This window comes from Gracilinanus agilis, chromosome 3 (genome assembly GCF_016433145.1).
Source record: "Gracilinanus agilis isolate LMUSP501 chromosome 3, AgileGrace, whole genome shotgun sequence".
Taxonomy (NCBI): domain Eukaryota; kingdom Metazoa; phylum Chordata; class Mammalia; order Didelphimorphia; family Didelphidae; genus Gracilinanus; species Gracilinanus agilis.
In genome coordinates, this window is record NC_058132.1 from 667,770,518 (window position 1) to 667,786,868 (window position 16,351).

General features: G+C 39.2%; 1 protein-coding gene across 1 annotated transcript in view; it reads left to right on the forward strand.

The window, feature by feature from the left end:
- Nucleotides 1-16,351, forward strand: part of MEGF6 (multiple EGF like domains 6) — a 784,368-nt gene that overhangs the window by 111,610 nt on the left and 656,407 nt on the right. The window lies entirely within an intron of this gene.

Sequence of the window (16,351 nt, forward strand, 5' to 3'; positions counted from 1 at the left end):
GAGAGAGAGAGAGAGAGAGAGAGAGAGAGAGAGAGAGAGAGAGAGAACACAAACTCAAGCCTGGCTCTTGATCCCCTAAATCATGGTGACTCTCTCTCCTCATATTAATCTTTCTTACTGAACATGCCAGCACATTAATATAACATAGTTTTTGGTTTTGTTTTCTCCCAGACATTGCCCAATATCAGCTTAGTTTTCTGCTGGCTTAATGGAATTTCGGCATGAATGAATTAGAAATCCATACGCCAAACCAAGGAGTCCCAAGTAGTGACTGGATTTCTATTGTTAGTAGAGTGTAATAACTCTAGCCACTCCCTTGCCTGTAGTGAGTCTATGATGCCCCATTAATGGTATATCCAAAAAACCAAATGAGATAAAGTCTCTACACATAAATTCTGCCGTTGCCGTTTCTCTGCACAGCAGTCCTTCCTATACCAGAATGCAGCCCTTTTAGCCACATAAGAAATGAAACAGCAGGAAACAGTAAGGAACAAATGAATGTTTAATGAATAGTTTTTAATGGCCGTAGTGTTGTTTTATAATGGGGTAGATGGCATGGCCATCGGTGGGGGGTCATTCATCAAGGGATCGTTTCACAGGTAATTGGTAGACATTTTCTTAATTTCTATGTACGGTTCAGTAAATAAGTGTTTCCTTAAAATTAAAAAAAAGAAGAAGAAAGGAGGAAAGGCAAGAAAGGAAAGGGTATGTCATTAGCCAAACAGAACCACCCTTCTAATTCTATGTTGCTGATGGCTCTTGCTTTATTAGGGCGAGGCAGCCGTGAAACGATGATAGAGCTTGTTCTGCATTATGTCAACTAACCAGAAATCAATAATCATTGACGAGAGGAGGGGAGGTTGGCTGCCATCTTACATGTTCTTTAACAAAAAGTACAAGTCTGGAGAAGTACTTCATTGATTTCTGATACATCTGTTTCCAGACATAGTTAGGTCCTGTTCCTCTCCAAACCCAAACCCACAAGGCTAGGGGATCTCCCAGACATTTCTCTCTCTGCACCTGATATTTGGAGAAAGACCATTAAAATAGACATCAGGACGTTGGAGTCCCATTCTTGGCTCTGACAGCAGCTCCAGTGACCTTGAGCCAGCCAGCATCACGGCACTCCGTATTCTCATTAATAATCTGGGAATAATATCATGGATCTCCCCTACCTCTCACAAGTACCTGTCTCGCACATAAGTGTTGCAGAGATTAATTAGAGAAGTCCCCTAAAGGACGAGGAACTCCTTAAAGAAAAGAGGAAGAGGAAGGGCGCTTCTCTCTAACACTTGCTGTGGTACTGGCTCCCCCTCCATCCTTTTTCCCTTCTTCTTGCCTCTCCTGTGCCAGCCAACCCTACTTGGCTTGTCTACTTGAATCTGTCCATTTAGCTGTTGGGGGCTGATTAAACTGTTACTCACACTCTCTTTCCCAGCTTGCATTAAAGGCACAGTATTACATTTCATTTTGTGGAAAGATTTAAACCCTCCCGTGTCAGGCCAACTTGGAATTCACCTCTTAAATGTGTTCCTCCAGGCCCAAGCTTCCAGCATCCGCCAGGTTGAAACTACCAACTTTATTTCATAGTCACCTTGAATAAAAACGACTCCTTTGATTTTTAACAAGTTGGAAATGTTCCGATGCAAACACTATCGGTTCTGATGTGTCTGGGTAATGGGGATGGTGTCTGTGCAATTTTTTTTTTTTTTTATGGAGGACTTATTTCTAACAGTTTCCTTTTTCTGTAAATCTAATTGCTTTTGGTTCACCAAGAATTCATGGGCGATTGCTTTTCTCACTATTACAAATATATTGCAAGTGGGGCTTTTATATTCGGGGTTGCTGACCTGAATCTGTTTTTCCTTCACAGTAATCTTGTACTGTTTCAGAGCTTAGGAAAGCTGACAGAGTTTGAAAAGACAATATTCATCAGTTAGGCGGCGGGTCCTGGGCTTGCAGCCTCTGCACATAATTGCCAGGAATCCTATTAATACCCAACTTAGGGACCCGGTACCGACAGCAAAATATAATCAGCCCACTGCAGTGCTGATTTGAAGGCCCACAGGAGCTCCGAACTGTCCCTCATTTCCGACCCCAATTTACGGATATCCCACCCAAATTTGGTGCTCTCCATTTCTGGAGAAATTATCTATATCACAAATGCAGGTAAATGCAACCAGAGGTTATAGGAAATGTCAGTTTATATTAAAAGAGAATCTGCCTCCATCCTGGCTTTGTTCTCTGCTTCTCCCATTAACTACATCATCTTTGTGGAGCTTCCATCCTAGGGGGAATCTGCATTTTGGGATTGTTTTTATAACTACCTAGAAGTAAGTAGGATTTGTTATATACTGAGGATTCCTTTGCCTTAAGGAATATGGTAAATAGGAATGCAACTACATGGTTCAGTGGATAAAGTCTGGGGCTTGGCGTCAAGAAGACTCCTCTTTGAGAGTTCAAATCCAGCCTCAGACACTTCCTAGTTGTGTGACCTTAGGCAAGTCACTGATAGCCCTTGCCTCAGTTTCCTTATCCATAAAATGTGCTGGAAAAGGAAATGACAAACCACTCTAGTATCTTTGCTAAGAAAACCCCAAAGTGGGGTCCCAAAGAGTAGGACAGAACAGAAATGACTGAACCATAACAACAATAGATGGGAAGGATGGTCTTGGAGTGAGGGGAACTGGCTTGAAATTCTGTCCCTGAGAATTTGTGGCTTGTCCAAGGTCATCCGAGAAGGGAAGTAGCAGAGCTAGAACTGGAAGTCTTATCCTTTGACTCTAAGCTTAGCACTCCATATAATGCTGCCTTCTGGGTGATCTCTAGAATTTTTTTTTAACATAGAATATTTTTCCATGGTTCCATGATTCATGATTCCTCCCTACCTCTTCCCTCCCCCCTCCCAGAACTGACAAGCAATTTCACTGGGTTATACATATATCTAGAATTTTTTTTAATTTTTAAACTCGTGATTTCTTGTCTTTATATTATTCTTTATTTCTCAATTCTCTCATTTAGGGGATACATTTTAGGCACTGATCATTCTCCCACTTCCAATATATACCCAGCCACATCCTGACATGGGCCTAAGTCATTTAGTCTTTCTGGTGCTCAGTTTCTTTCTCTGAACAATGGGTAAAATGATACTTTTCTTTCCAACTCATACTCATCAGACTCTTAGGAAGCTCAAAAATGACATTAATTATAAAGTGTTTTGCTAACCTTAAAGCATTATATAAATATCAACTGTTTTTATTAATGAAAGGAAAAATGACATGCATACATATATAATTATATTTGTAATTTATAGACATTATAGTTAGGTGTAATTACAATTTATGTAATTATAATAATTATCAGCGACAAAATAACATCTTACATTTTTATTATTTTCATTATATTATTAATGACGATAGAGCCGGGGCCATATGTTGATATTAACAACAACAATAATGACATTTACTATTATCGCTTTTCTTAAGCCATTATTATTTATGAGCAGAGGGCTTCAGCTCTATATTATTAGCAACACCAACAGCAATAATAATAAATGCACTCTCTACTGTATTAAGGGGAGCAAAGCACTTCCCCACTGCTAGGCACTAGGAGCAGCGTCTTCCTTCTTCATCCCTATGCTCCTTCTCTAGATCCCCTAAATTTTGCTCTCCTCTTAGGACAGTAAATACTTGGTTGGAATTAAGGAGTGTCCAGAAGTCATTTAGTCTATCCCCCTGCCCTTTGACAGGACTTTTGAACGCTAGATTTTAAAATAGCCCCGACTAGAAAAAAAGTTGAAGAAGGATCTCAGAAAAGAACAAAACCTGTGATCTTAAGGCCACAGAGATGACTAGAAAATGGTGATCATCATTTGTAAATGCACTTAACTTGAGTCCAGTCCCTCCCCTACTGTGCTTTGTGACCTCCACTTCCTTTGAGGGAAAAGTGTAAAGCTTTCTGGACCATCTCTAAGGTTTCTTCCAGTTCGAAATTAACATTATTTCATTTAGATGATTCCACACATAAGTAGCAAGAGTAATAATAATAATAGTAACTCTAATTTATGAAGCCTTTGAAAGGGGTATTTATCTCATCTTATCCTCACAACAATCCTGGGAGTTTAGTGCCATTAGTGTTCCCATTTTATAGATGTACTGGATGCATATAGTTTTGCCCTTTTTAATGAAATAATGGTAACACCAATCATAACAAGTCATGGGGATCCCTTCATTTTTCCAAAAAATCTTTGCATCCTACCGTCCTATGTGATGGTAGGGTAAGGGTTATTATCCCCATTTTACATAGGAAATAGCTACATTTTGGTGGGGATACATGAAGTGCCCAAGGTCACACTGCTGACATTTGTATTCATCTGCTTCCTGATTACAAGCTCCCTTTTCTTTTCTACTCAGATTTCTTAGTCCACTGATTTCAGCTGGAGTTGACTTATCATATACAGCAGCCATCTGTATGAGGTTGCTTTGTATTGGTCCAGGAACCAGAAATGCTTCAGATAATGGAAGCTGAGCCCCTCTAGATGCAGTGTACTACTTGACCAAGTAAACCAACATGCCAAAAGAGTGAGCCCTGCACTGATTGGAGAACTGATCTCTTTAAGAATCTCTGATTTCTTTGGACCAAGGTCTGACCCCCACTGATGTGGAGTTCACATCTTTCATATTGTAACGAGTCTTTCTGAGATGATGTAGGAGAAGGAAGCCCCCTCCCAACCCTTCTGCTCATGTCCTTTGCAATTTTCAATTGGTTCCCAAATGACAGACAGATGCCTCCTGGATTGGTCCATGCCTAAAGCCTTTCCAACTTGGTAGGGCGCTTTCAGTGCTTGAGTTCAGTTGGCATTGAGCCTTCTTGAAAGACCCTGTGATCACCTCTACCTCAGGGTAAATCATTATGGAATACACTTTGGCAGAGGAAGGAGGAAACTAAGAATTCAGATTACAGACCTTGTGAGTAATTCATTTTATATGTAAACTAGAACCAGTCATATCATTCCTGCCCCTAATCCCAACCCACATAGCCAGTCTGTTGCCTGCAGACTTACGTGGAAGAACAGTTAGTTTTGTGTATAATCTAATGAAATGTCAGCACAGTACCTGATAATTCTCAAATGGCTCATCCATTCCTAATAACACTCGTCTACTCTGTTAGTTCATCAAGGAGCACTTATTATATGCCTGCTATGTGCCAGGCACTGTGCTGAGCAATGAGCTTGCAAAGAAAGACCAAAAAACATTCATCTCCTTAAAGCAGTTCATTCCATCTTGCTTCTTATAACAACAACCATTTATTTAGCACCTACTATGTACCAGAGACTGTGAAAACAAAGAGAAAAATTAAATAGTCTCCACCCTCAAGGAGCTTACATTCTTTATCAGGGAACCAATCAATAGTCGTTTATTCTATTTTATTTTTAAGCCCTTATCCTCCATCTCAGAATCAACACTATGTGTTGGTTTTAATATATAAGAGCAGTAAAGGGTAGGGAATGGGGCTTAAATGACTTGCCCAGGGTCATACAACTAGGGAATACCTGAAGCCTCATTTGAACCAAGCTTGGTACTCTATTCAGTGAGCAACCTAGCTGCTCCAAGAAGCATTTATTAGCATCTACTCTATCTCAAGTGCTTTTCCAGGCACTAGTGATACAAGGGATAAAATTGAAGCCGTCCCTGTCCTTGAAGAGTTTGCTTTCTTTCAGGGATGCCATTGGTACATCCATAGTTTTAGAAGAAATGGCTCATGAGTCCAGGCTTGAAGGCAGTTGGGCTTCTTCTACTAGGTAGAGCTTAGGACTGTATTTTGGGTATGGCACAAAGCCTTGCCTTTTTTGTGTATGTGTGTCAATAAAATCAGTATTCATTTGAGAAGCCCCTTTAACTGTGAATTCTGTCATTGTGTTTGATCTGATTAAATGAAAGCTTCTGATGATTTCCTGGTGCTAGGATAGAGTCACTCTGTGACTTGTAGTTTTTTTCTCTCTTCTCTCTGAAACATATATTACACATTAGGAGACTATGTATTTTGCATCCCCCAAAAGGATAAAATGCTAATGTAAGTGAGTGTTGTGGACGCTTCCCACCCCATGAGCTGAGGAGATGCTTTGTTCTGGTCCTGTCACTCTGTTTCTCATCAGGGGCAAATGCAAGCACAGAGGTGTACCTATCAGATCAGAAATTATGGCTGAAAAGTAGTAAAGACCAGAGTTCCCTGTTGCCTGCCTGTCTGTGGGGATTAAACCTGAATATAATTGCAAATCTAAACTAGATCACAAAATTGTCTGTGTGCTCAAGCTCCAACATAATGGTAAACGAATAGCAAGCATTTCTTTTCTGGGAAGGCTTTTATTTCAAATTATAATGAAAACTGATTTAACAGAAATAAGAAAATAGAAACAAAAATCAAGTGCTTTGGTATTATGTGTGTGTGGGTGTGTGTATAAGGTTTATGCCACATAAAATACATCAGGAAAGAGTAAGGAGGCTTTTTCCCCCTTAAACAAATAATTTATAGATAAATAAGTTTGTAGCTACATAGAAAGGAGGTGGAAAGCAAAGAATACTGGTATTGCTATCCAGCCACCTGGGCTTAGAATCTCACTTCTGTTATGGATGGACTAGGGAAAGTCACCTCTCCTCTTTGAACCTCAGTTTCCTCATTATAATATTCAGTGGGGGGTTGGCTTCAGTGACTGGTCAGCTGCCTTTCATCTTTACTCCTCACAGTCTTAAATAATGCATATTGATAAACCTATAAAAGAGTGTTGCTAATCTTAAAATATTTGCCTAAGGAGATAGATGGTCAGCTCATTCCATTGCTGGTGCCTTAGCTTAAATATTTTCAGGAGTTTTTCTGTATTTTCTTTCAGTTCCCAAATTCTTCTAAGGAATCTTCACAAAGCCAATGGTCTGATTGATTGCTGTGTCTTTTTAAACGGCAAAACTGAGTTCCCCAGCTTTATCAGCCGCCATATTGGTTCTAATGTTTTTGTAAAAATCAGATTCATTTTATAAAGGCTGATGAACTGCCATATAAAGATCTTCTAATGGACGTGTTATCTGTCCTGATGGTCTTTCCAAGTGGTAGTGGGGAATGGTTTTTAATTTTGGTGAATGGCAGTATGAGGGGGAGAAGTGTTGAGAGGGATGTATGTATTCCAGGAACTGAGTTCAAACCAATGTTTCATCAATATATCTTAGAAAGTTTATTTTTCTTAATTATATGCATTAATAGAATTAATAAAAGCATGAGAGTTTGGGTGAGGGAGCTGACAATATTATATCACCTATGTAGACTATATCTAGGGAGTTGTTTTTCACTTCTGGGTACTATGTTTTAAGAATGACATAGACCAACTGGACTGTAACCAAGATAAAGAGAAGAGAATACATTGAAAGAATTTTGGAGATTTAGCCTGGAGACAGAAAAACTTAGAAGGGCATGAAAACTTGTCTTGAAGTAACTGAAATGCAGACCTGTGGAAGTGAAGTTCAATTATTCTCTTAAATCATCAGAGCATGACATTAGGGGCACGTAGAAACTGCAAGGAGGCAGAGGTCAGCTCACTTAAGAAAGAAAAACCCAAAACAAAACTTCATAACAGATTGAACTGTCTACTAGTAGGTTAGAATTCCTCAGTGACAGCCAAGATCTCCGTTATGGGAGAACTTCAAACAGACTGGATATCTATACCTCTGAAAATTGTAGAGGAGGTTCCAATAAGGCATGGAGTATACTAGATGACCTCAGGAGTCCTCTCTCATTTTGGAGGCATTCTACCTATTAAAAAATTAATTTTGTTACTGACTCTTGAGATGTTCTACCTATAAAAAATGCTATCACATTACATTCAAAATCATTATTTGCCCGTTGACTTGCTGGTCACCTTTTACTTTAATTATATTGAATTAAAGTGATTGTTCATGTTTATCTAGGAATGACATTTGACCTCTGAAGTTGATCTTTTTATTGGTTTGAAAGTGATCAAAATTCTTGATTACCGTTCTCCTTCCACTTAGCTGATGTTTTATTCATCATTCTTGTGTGAACTCATGGGTCTAGAAGGTAAATCTATGAAGAGAACATGAGGATGATCTAATCAGCAAAATATCAACCTAGGACATCTTCTTGAAAGCAGTATGGCTTAATGGATAGATTAGAGGACTCACTATAGGCTTAAATCTTGCCTCAGCTGCTTACTTATCATCTGACTTTGGGCACATCTCATTAATCAACTCTCTGATTCTCAATTCCCAATTGTAGATAATTCTGAGTAACTCATAGGAATGTTTTATGGAGCAAATAAGATAATGCATGCAAAGTGCTTTGCAAACCAAAAAATGACTATGTAAATATAAGCTGTTAAAATCATTGTTATTCTCCTACATGTGAATCAGATCCCATTTTTTTTAAAGGAAATGGCATTGAGAGGCAGTGAATCCCATAAGCCTTAGCTCAAAATATTTTCAGGAGTTCTTCTGTATTTTCTTTCAGTTCCCTAATTTGCTTAAGGGATATTCACAAGGCCAATGGTCTGATTGGTCTGATTGATTCCTGTGTCTTTTTCATCTCTTTAAACATCAAAACTGAGTTCCCCAGCTTCATCAGCTGCCATATTGGTTCTGAATGTTTTTTGTAAAACTCAGATTCATGTTATGAAGGCTGATGAACTGCCATAAAAAGATCTTCTAATGGAGGTGTTATCTGTCCTGATGGTGAATCCCATAGCTAAGGCTTACTACCTATTTGAGTTTAGGAAATTCTCTTCACCTCTCTGGACCTCTGTTGCCTTACACATAAAATTAGAGAGATGGATTAGAAGGCCTTTGAAGTATTTTCCATGTTTAGTTCTCTGAGCCATAAACTAGTCATTTCATCAAATTCCAAACCCCAGAAAGGAATCACTTCCTTTGCCACAATATCCAGCTAGCAAAATTCCATAAAAGAAAGAATTGCAATGGAAGTTATTTACATTTTATTTGCACTTGATGGTAATTGCTTGCATTGCAGGCAGGGATCAGTGGTGATTTTTGCTTATTAAAATCTTTACCACTAAAGACCACTTGTCTGGGTGCTGATTTGGGAATGGATGTGGCTATTGCCAGAGCCCCAAATGGTTGTGCTGCTGGTGGATGTACAGAGTGGGGCTCTGCAGTAGACAGAAGAGTGAGCTCCTCACCATTCTTCCAACTAGTCTGTCCTGGAGGCTTTCAGTGCTGGTTGTTGTTGAAAAATGGACTCCATGGGGTTGAAGCTTCATGGAGTTTTTAATTAAGTTTTAATTAAATGTTTTCTGTGGTTTTGCATAATAAGAAGATAATATCAAATCTAATTCCTGCCAAATCTAACATGCATCTGGGTAATCTAGGGGCACTTGAGGAATCCATAAGCTTCCACGTGGATAGTTTGGTGCTGTGTGTCTAAATGTATATTTAAATGCACTGCCTCTTGTGGTGTCTCTAACCATGTTTTTGGGAGCTGGGGGGAACTCAGGAGGGCTCTCCTGGGGAAAAAAAAACAAAAACTTTTCTTTTTAATTTTATTTTTAAATTCCTCTGCTTGACTAGACTGGCAAAAGAAAATTTACAATTTAATTCCATTTGGAATCAGTATGCTCTGGTATTTGTTTTTCTTTTTTACCCTTACACAAATATTCTTTGGGGTTTATATGCCTCCAGGTGTCCAGGATATAAATAATTTGCTTAGCCACAGTTTAGGGGCTATATGCTCGACACTTGGTGATTTGATAGAAATCCCTTCTCTATATCTCATATTGCTGTTGCATGGCATAATGGATAGAGAATGGTCATTGGAGTTGGGAAGGACTGGGTTCAAATCCTGATTTATATATTTCTTAGTTGTGTGAACCTGGGCAAATGATTTAAATGATTGGGTACCATCGTTTCTTTATCTGTAAAATTTAAGATGTTTCTCAATGCCTCTCAGGATCTTTGCTTTTTTTCTGTCTACGATCTATAAAAAAGCTAATAAGAAACTGGATCCAGAGTGACAACACCATGCCTTCTTTACATTTTGTCTAGAACTACAGATCTTAGGTCTCTCTCTCTCTCTCTCTCTCTCTCTCTCTCTCTCTCTCTCTCTCTCTCTCTCTCTCTCTCTCTCTCTCTCTCTCTCTCTCACACACACACACACACACACACAAAATCCTTAGATTTGCTATTATGTCTTTGATCTTTGTCCTCGCATATTTTTTACATCCCTCCCTCTCCCATAATGATGGACACAGTCTAGCGCTCATCATCATGATGAGTTTCTCAAAATATTGTTTTCAAAGATTAGAACCAGCAATTCATTTTCCTTGCCTCATAGAGCTGATTTCCTTATTCCATCCAGCTTTTCCATTAACCTCCTCACGTTCAGCATGTACCAGAGATCTTATAGAATCTCACCAGTCGCGAATTGGATACCTGTTTTGATGGGCTCCGAGGGAAAGGAACCCTGACTTCATGTTTCTACAGTTAGCATAGAGAGAGAAAACTATAGCTTTTCTTTTTTATCACAGAAGCTTTGGTAAACACGCACCAGGCACCCTTTCACAATCTGATCTATTTTCAGATTTCAGCATTTCAAGTAAAAGAATTTTTTTAAAGGACTGACATCTCATGAGTATAGTGGGGGAAAAAAGGAATCATAAATTATCCGGCAGTTCAAAATACCTTAAAACCAGCAGTGACGAGGAGAATTTATTGTCTTACTTTACCAAAATCTTGTATTCCCTTTTCCTATCCTGAGTTGTGTTGTGACCAACCTTTGTATACAAGTACTATAGTTTATCACCTGTAAAAATGCCCGACATACCGCCGCTCCCTCCAAAAAACTCTTTTGTCATAGGTTATGCCAACTCTGGCAGGGGAAATGCTTAGCCCCCTTATGAATTGTTTTTCAATTTATGGATTCATTAGGAAAGATAATCATTTCTTAAATTAATGGGACCTATAGTTGTGTGCTCCTAGGACATTCCTTCTTTCTTGGTCTCTGTTTCATTAACTGAAAAAAAAAAGAAGAAGAAGAAGGTGGGAATCTTCTATCTGATCTAGATAATCTCTAAATTCCCTTTCTGCATTGAAAGTTTTCTTCTCTATTTTGGACCTGTGGCAATCACATCATTAGTTCCAATTATAGGACTGGTCCATCCTTTTGAGGAATTTTATGGAGATAGCACGGAACACAGGACCATATAGGTGATGCAATGGAGAGAGGGTTAGATCTGAAGTCAGAAAGACTCCTCTTCCCAAGTTTAAATCTGGTCTCAAACTCTAGCTGTGTGACCCTGGACAAGTCACTTAACCTTTTTTGTCTCTGTTTCCTCATCTATAAAATGAGCTGGAGGAAGAAATGGCAAACCACTCCAGTATCTTTGCCAAGAAAACTCTAAACAAAGACATGACTAAAATGGCTGAACAACAACAAAAGCATGGTATAGCCAACTGAGGATTGGACTTGGGGCTAGGAAGAACTGAGTTCAAGTCCCACTTCTGACAACTGCCACCTTGGAGACTTTTGGCAAGTCTCTTAACACCTCTGGGGTTAACTTTTCTCATGTGCCAAATGGGGAGCTAGACTCGATGGCCTCTGAGCTCCCTTCCAGTGCTAGATCTAGGATGATGGCATTGCTTCTCTTTGCCAAACCTGTTTGGTTCCTGGAGTCTCCAACTTTGTGGCATGCCTGGAAAACTCAAGGGAGTGATGTATGTGGAGCACTTAGCAGGCTTTAAAGGGCCATATGAATGTCAATTATTATTACTATTATTAAGAAAGTTATCTTTGAAAAATACTTGTGCAAACCACGTAGATGAACAACCAAAGACATCCACTACTCGTAGGAATAAAAGAAGATTTTTAAAGCTGAAACACTTGAGAGTAAGACTTGGCAAGCTGTGGATTTTCTTTCTTCTTCTCTGTTCCAATTACTCTCCCCATCTGGGTTGAACCCTAATGCACCTTAAAGTGAGGCATCAAAGCCATTCCATAATAGTGACTCTAGGTCCCACAGAAATCCCTGAAAATGGACAAAAGATAGTAGAATCTTCACTTTACAGATTGGGAAGTTGAGGCACAGGGGAATGAACAGATTTTGAAATGCTGATCACAAAATGTTTTTATTTTGTCATCTGTAGATGTGCATATGTATCTATATATGCCATTTCCTAATACTATTTATTTTAAAATGTTGCGAGATTTCTCGAGAAGAAAGGGCTAATGATGTTATGGTTTGTTACAATGTGAATCAAGGATGGAGGTTCTTAACCTTCTTCATTTCACATGTATACAAAAATATGTGTACATGTATAGGTAGCATTTCAAAGTCAGACCAGAAAATACATAAATTAAAAAGGAAATCCATTAAATCATGTTACGTAGAACGAAGCTGCCTAGCTGTATGTGTATATGTAGATGTGCCTGTATAAATACTTACACATGTATATATTTCATGTAGACTCATGCCCATTTCTATATGCCACATGTATTTTTGTGGTTCAGTTGTTTTTCAGTCGTGTCCAGTTCTTTGTGACTCCTTTTGCAGTTTTCTTGGGAATGATACTGAAATAGTTGGCTGTTTCCTTCTCCAGGTCATTTTTACAGATGAAGAACCGAGGCAAAAATGGTTAAGTGACTTGCTCAGGGTCCAGCTGGTGTCTGATGTCAGATTTGAACTCAGAACTTCCAGATTCCACGCTTGATACTCCAACCACTGTGCCACTTAAGTGACCATGCACATATAGACCCTGTACATACATACATACATGTATATATATGTATATATGTCTATATATCTATATCACAGTCCCCCAGTTAATAATCCTTCTTTTAGGATATAGAATGATATAGATCTTCAGTCTGGAAAAGCCCTCATCAATGAATATTACCTTAAATGTCTAGAATCCAGCACTTGAAACTTTATGAAAGCAGAGTCTTCTCAAAGAAACTCCATGAAGTAGGTGGTGTATTATTGTTGTTTTCATTTTATAGGTGAGGAAATTAAGACTCAGAAAAGTAAAGTAGTTTGACTTGTCCACAGTCATGCATCAGGAAAAAAGCCAAATGCCAAACTCAAGATCAGAGAGTGATTAAAGGATCAGAGCATCATGGATTTTGAGCTGAAAGAAATTCTAGGGACCATTTGTCCAACCTCCAAATTTTAGAGATGCAGACATTGAGACAGAGACAAAGTCTCCCCCATGGTTACAATGGTAAGTGGCCAAGCTTAGATTTGAATGTGGAACCTGACTCCAAGTCCAGGCTTTTACAGATCACTGGGTCTGCTCCTCTGGCCAGATCAGACCAGATTTATCTGATATCTACATTTACTCAATCAATATTGAATAAAATTCTTTTCTACAAATTTATGATTATCTGATTGGCTGAGAATTCACAACATCCTGATATTCAGAGGTCATGGGAGGAGATTTAGAATAGGATTGAGTAAAGATTTGGAAGGAACCTTGGAAATAGACTTCTTTCTCACACAGAGATTGCCCCTAACATCTCTTGGACAAATATTCATTCAACTGCTGCTTGGACATAGAGATTGATGTAGTCTTAATTTTTTATTCTTTAATAATACATTTTTGTTGCTTTTAATTGAGAGTCCTTAACCTAAGAGATATTTCAGCTTATTCTTTAATAAATCATTTCAGTAATTGCATTTTGATATAATTTTTTCCTTTGGAATCATATATATTTTATTTTGTATATTCAAAAATCTCAAAAATTCTTAGTAGGGGTCTCTAGGCTTTGTAAGACTGCAAGGGATCTATGAAATACAAAAAAAAGATTAAAAACCCATCCTTTAAAGTATCATAGACTCATAAAACTAGAGGTTGGAGGTGACTGTCAAATAATATAAATCCCTCATTTTACAGATGCAGAAATTGAGTCACTGCGAGAGTGATTTGGCTAATATGATGTAGGTAGTGATTTGAACTTGGGCCTTTTGATTCTAGAACTAGTACTCTTTCTTTCTTGCTTTTCTTTTTTTAGCCCTTCCATCTTAGAAACAACATTGTATATTGGTTCTAAGGTGGAAGAATGGTAAGGGCCAAGCAATGGAGGTTAAGTGACTACCCCAGGGTCACGTAGCTAGGAAGTGTCTGAGGCCAGATTTGAACCCAGGACTTCCCATCTTTAGGCCTAGATTTCAATCCACTGAGCCACCTAGTTTCCCCCTATTGCTCTATCCTTTGTACCACACTGCCTTTCATTTTACTAATTTAAAAATATGCTAAATCAAGACAGGATTAAGGGAGCAAAAACGATTAGCCTAGCTTCTATGATACTTCCAAATTCTTATTATAAATTGTTTTTCATCAATTCCTTCCCTGGATCCTTTTTCTCATAAACTTCTCACCACCAGTTCTACCCATGACTTCTCTCTTCAACAATTTCCCTTATTTACATTTTCTCTTTAGCAAAGATTTCAAGCATTTTCCCTACAAGAAGAACTGCCAAATATTATGTCCAACCTTGACTTCTCTCCCAAATTCTAGGTCTTGGTTGTCCTAAGAGCACCTCTAACTTTATGGTGTCCCAAATCTAAGTCTTCATCTTCCCCTCTTCTCCCAGAACATCGTCCCATGAGAAAACCATTCCTCCTCACTACGTTACCACCATTTCCTCAAATGGCCAGAACCCAAATCTAGGGATCCTCTTTGGTCTCCTCCTCCCCCTGCCTGATCCCTGGTGTCCCCTCAGTGGCCAGACCCTACTGCCATCAATTCTCTTTTCTTTAGCATCTTCCAACAGGCTTCCTTGTAGCTCGTCTGCATACCAGTAGATCAAATGTGAATGTTGAAACTCCATTAAGAAGTTCTACTTTGAGATCTCAAGATGAAAGGCTCGATGGGCACATCATTACATGCTAATGACAGGAGGCCAAATTCATGTTTTCCTCCTTGCCTCTTTGATCTGAATGTGAACCAGAATGGAATGGTGCACTTAGAGGAGCTGCAGTGGGCAATGAAAGAGAATTTTAGAAAGGGGTCGAGGTAGAGAGATGTGAATTAAAATCATTCGTCATTGAGTTTGGCTCTCTTGCATGGCCCAGGATTTTTTTTTAATCAGATGTTTTTTAATGAAGTACATTTTAAGCATCCTGATCAGAATGGCGTGTGCATTTTAGACATCTCCCTCCAAAAGAGAACTCTGTTTGCCAGTGCTTGTTTGAACAAAAGAAACATGCAGGAATTAATTGTGTGTGGAGTTGTCTGATAGTTCCTAAAAGAATGACAGGGAAAGGAAGAAATTGCCAATGAGAAAGCAGGGTTGAAATAACCCAGATGCTTCTAGCCATTCAGAGGTCAACTTTGACTTCTTCATAAAACCCAGAGCTGTGGGAGAGGAGATGTTTAATAAATCTTGGAATTTGGTAGCAGAAGAGTAAGTGGTGAATTTACAGACCATAAGTTTGGTTCCTGGGATTGCCTCACTATGTCATCTCAGAGTGGAAGAGATATCTTCCAGCTGTAAAATGGAGGGATAAAAGAAATATTGCATTCTGCCTCCCTCTCCCCCATTTAAATGAATTTCCTGATGCTATGAAAGGTACCACATTTCCAGCCCTTAGAAATGAAGGCTTTTATCCATAAAACAGGCTTTTCAGGGGGTGACTATAGTGCAAATCCATCCCCCTCCCCACTCAGCTAACATGTATCAGCTTCACTTTGGAAGGCTCACCTCTCACGGAGCAAGCATAATTTAATTCTGGCCTCCTTAGCCTTTGGCTTTTTTTCTGAGAGAGCCAAAAAGTGCACAGGTTATGATGTATGCTTCAGTGACATGAGCCCTCGTCCCTTAGGATTGACATTTCAGGAGCTTCTTCATGTGTTACAAAGCCACATGCAGAGTGAGTTTGAAAGACTCTGGACAGCTGACTTTCCCCACAGGGAGACTGACAAGGACCAGAATCCGGAGCAAAAAAAACCCCAGGCATAATTAGACTGTCCCAACAAACACCGGGGCCATGTCAGTTTGGGCATTATCCTGGGGATGCCACAACCTCTTGGCAGAGAGTACATCACTGTCACACCACATAGTCATGGGCTGGCTGGTTGCCATAGAACCACAGGTTGCTTTCAGGACCCTCTTGGGTAATTTTGAGGGAGGGAGATGAGATTAAAAGCAAGTTCAAGATGTCATCCTAAATTTATTTTGGCCCTGGACTGGGCACAGAGATATAATGAAATCATTGGATGTTGGAAGGAAGGGGGGAGGGAGGGAGAAAAGAAGAAAGGGAGAGGGGAGAGAGAGAGAGAGAGAGAGAGAGAGAGAGAGAGAGAGAGAGAGAGAGAGAGAGAGAGAGAGAGAGAGAGAAGGA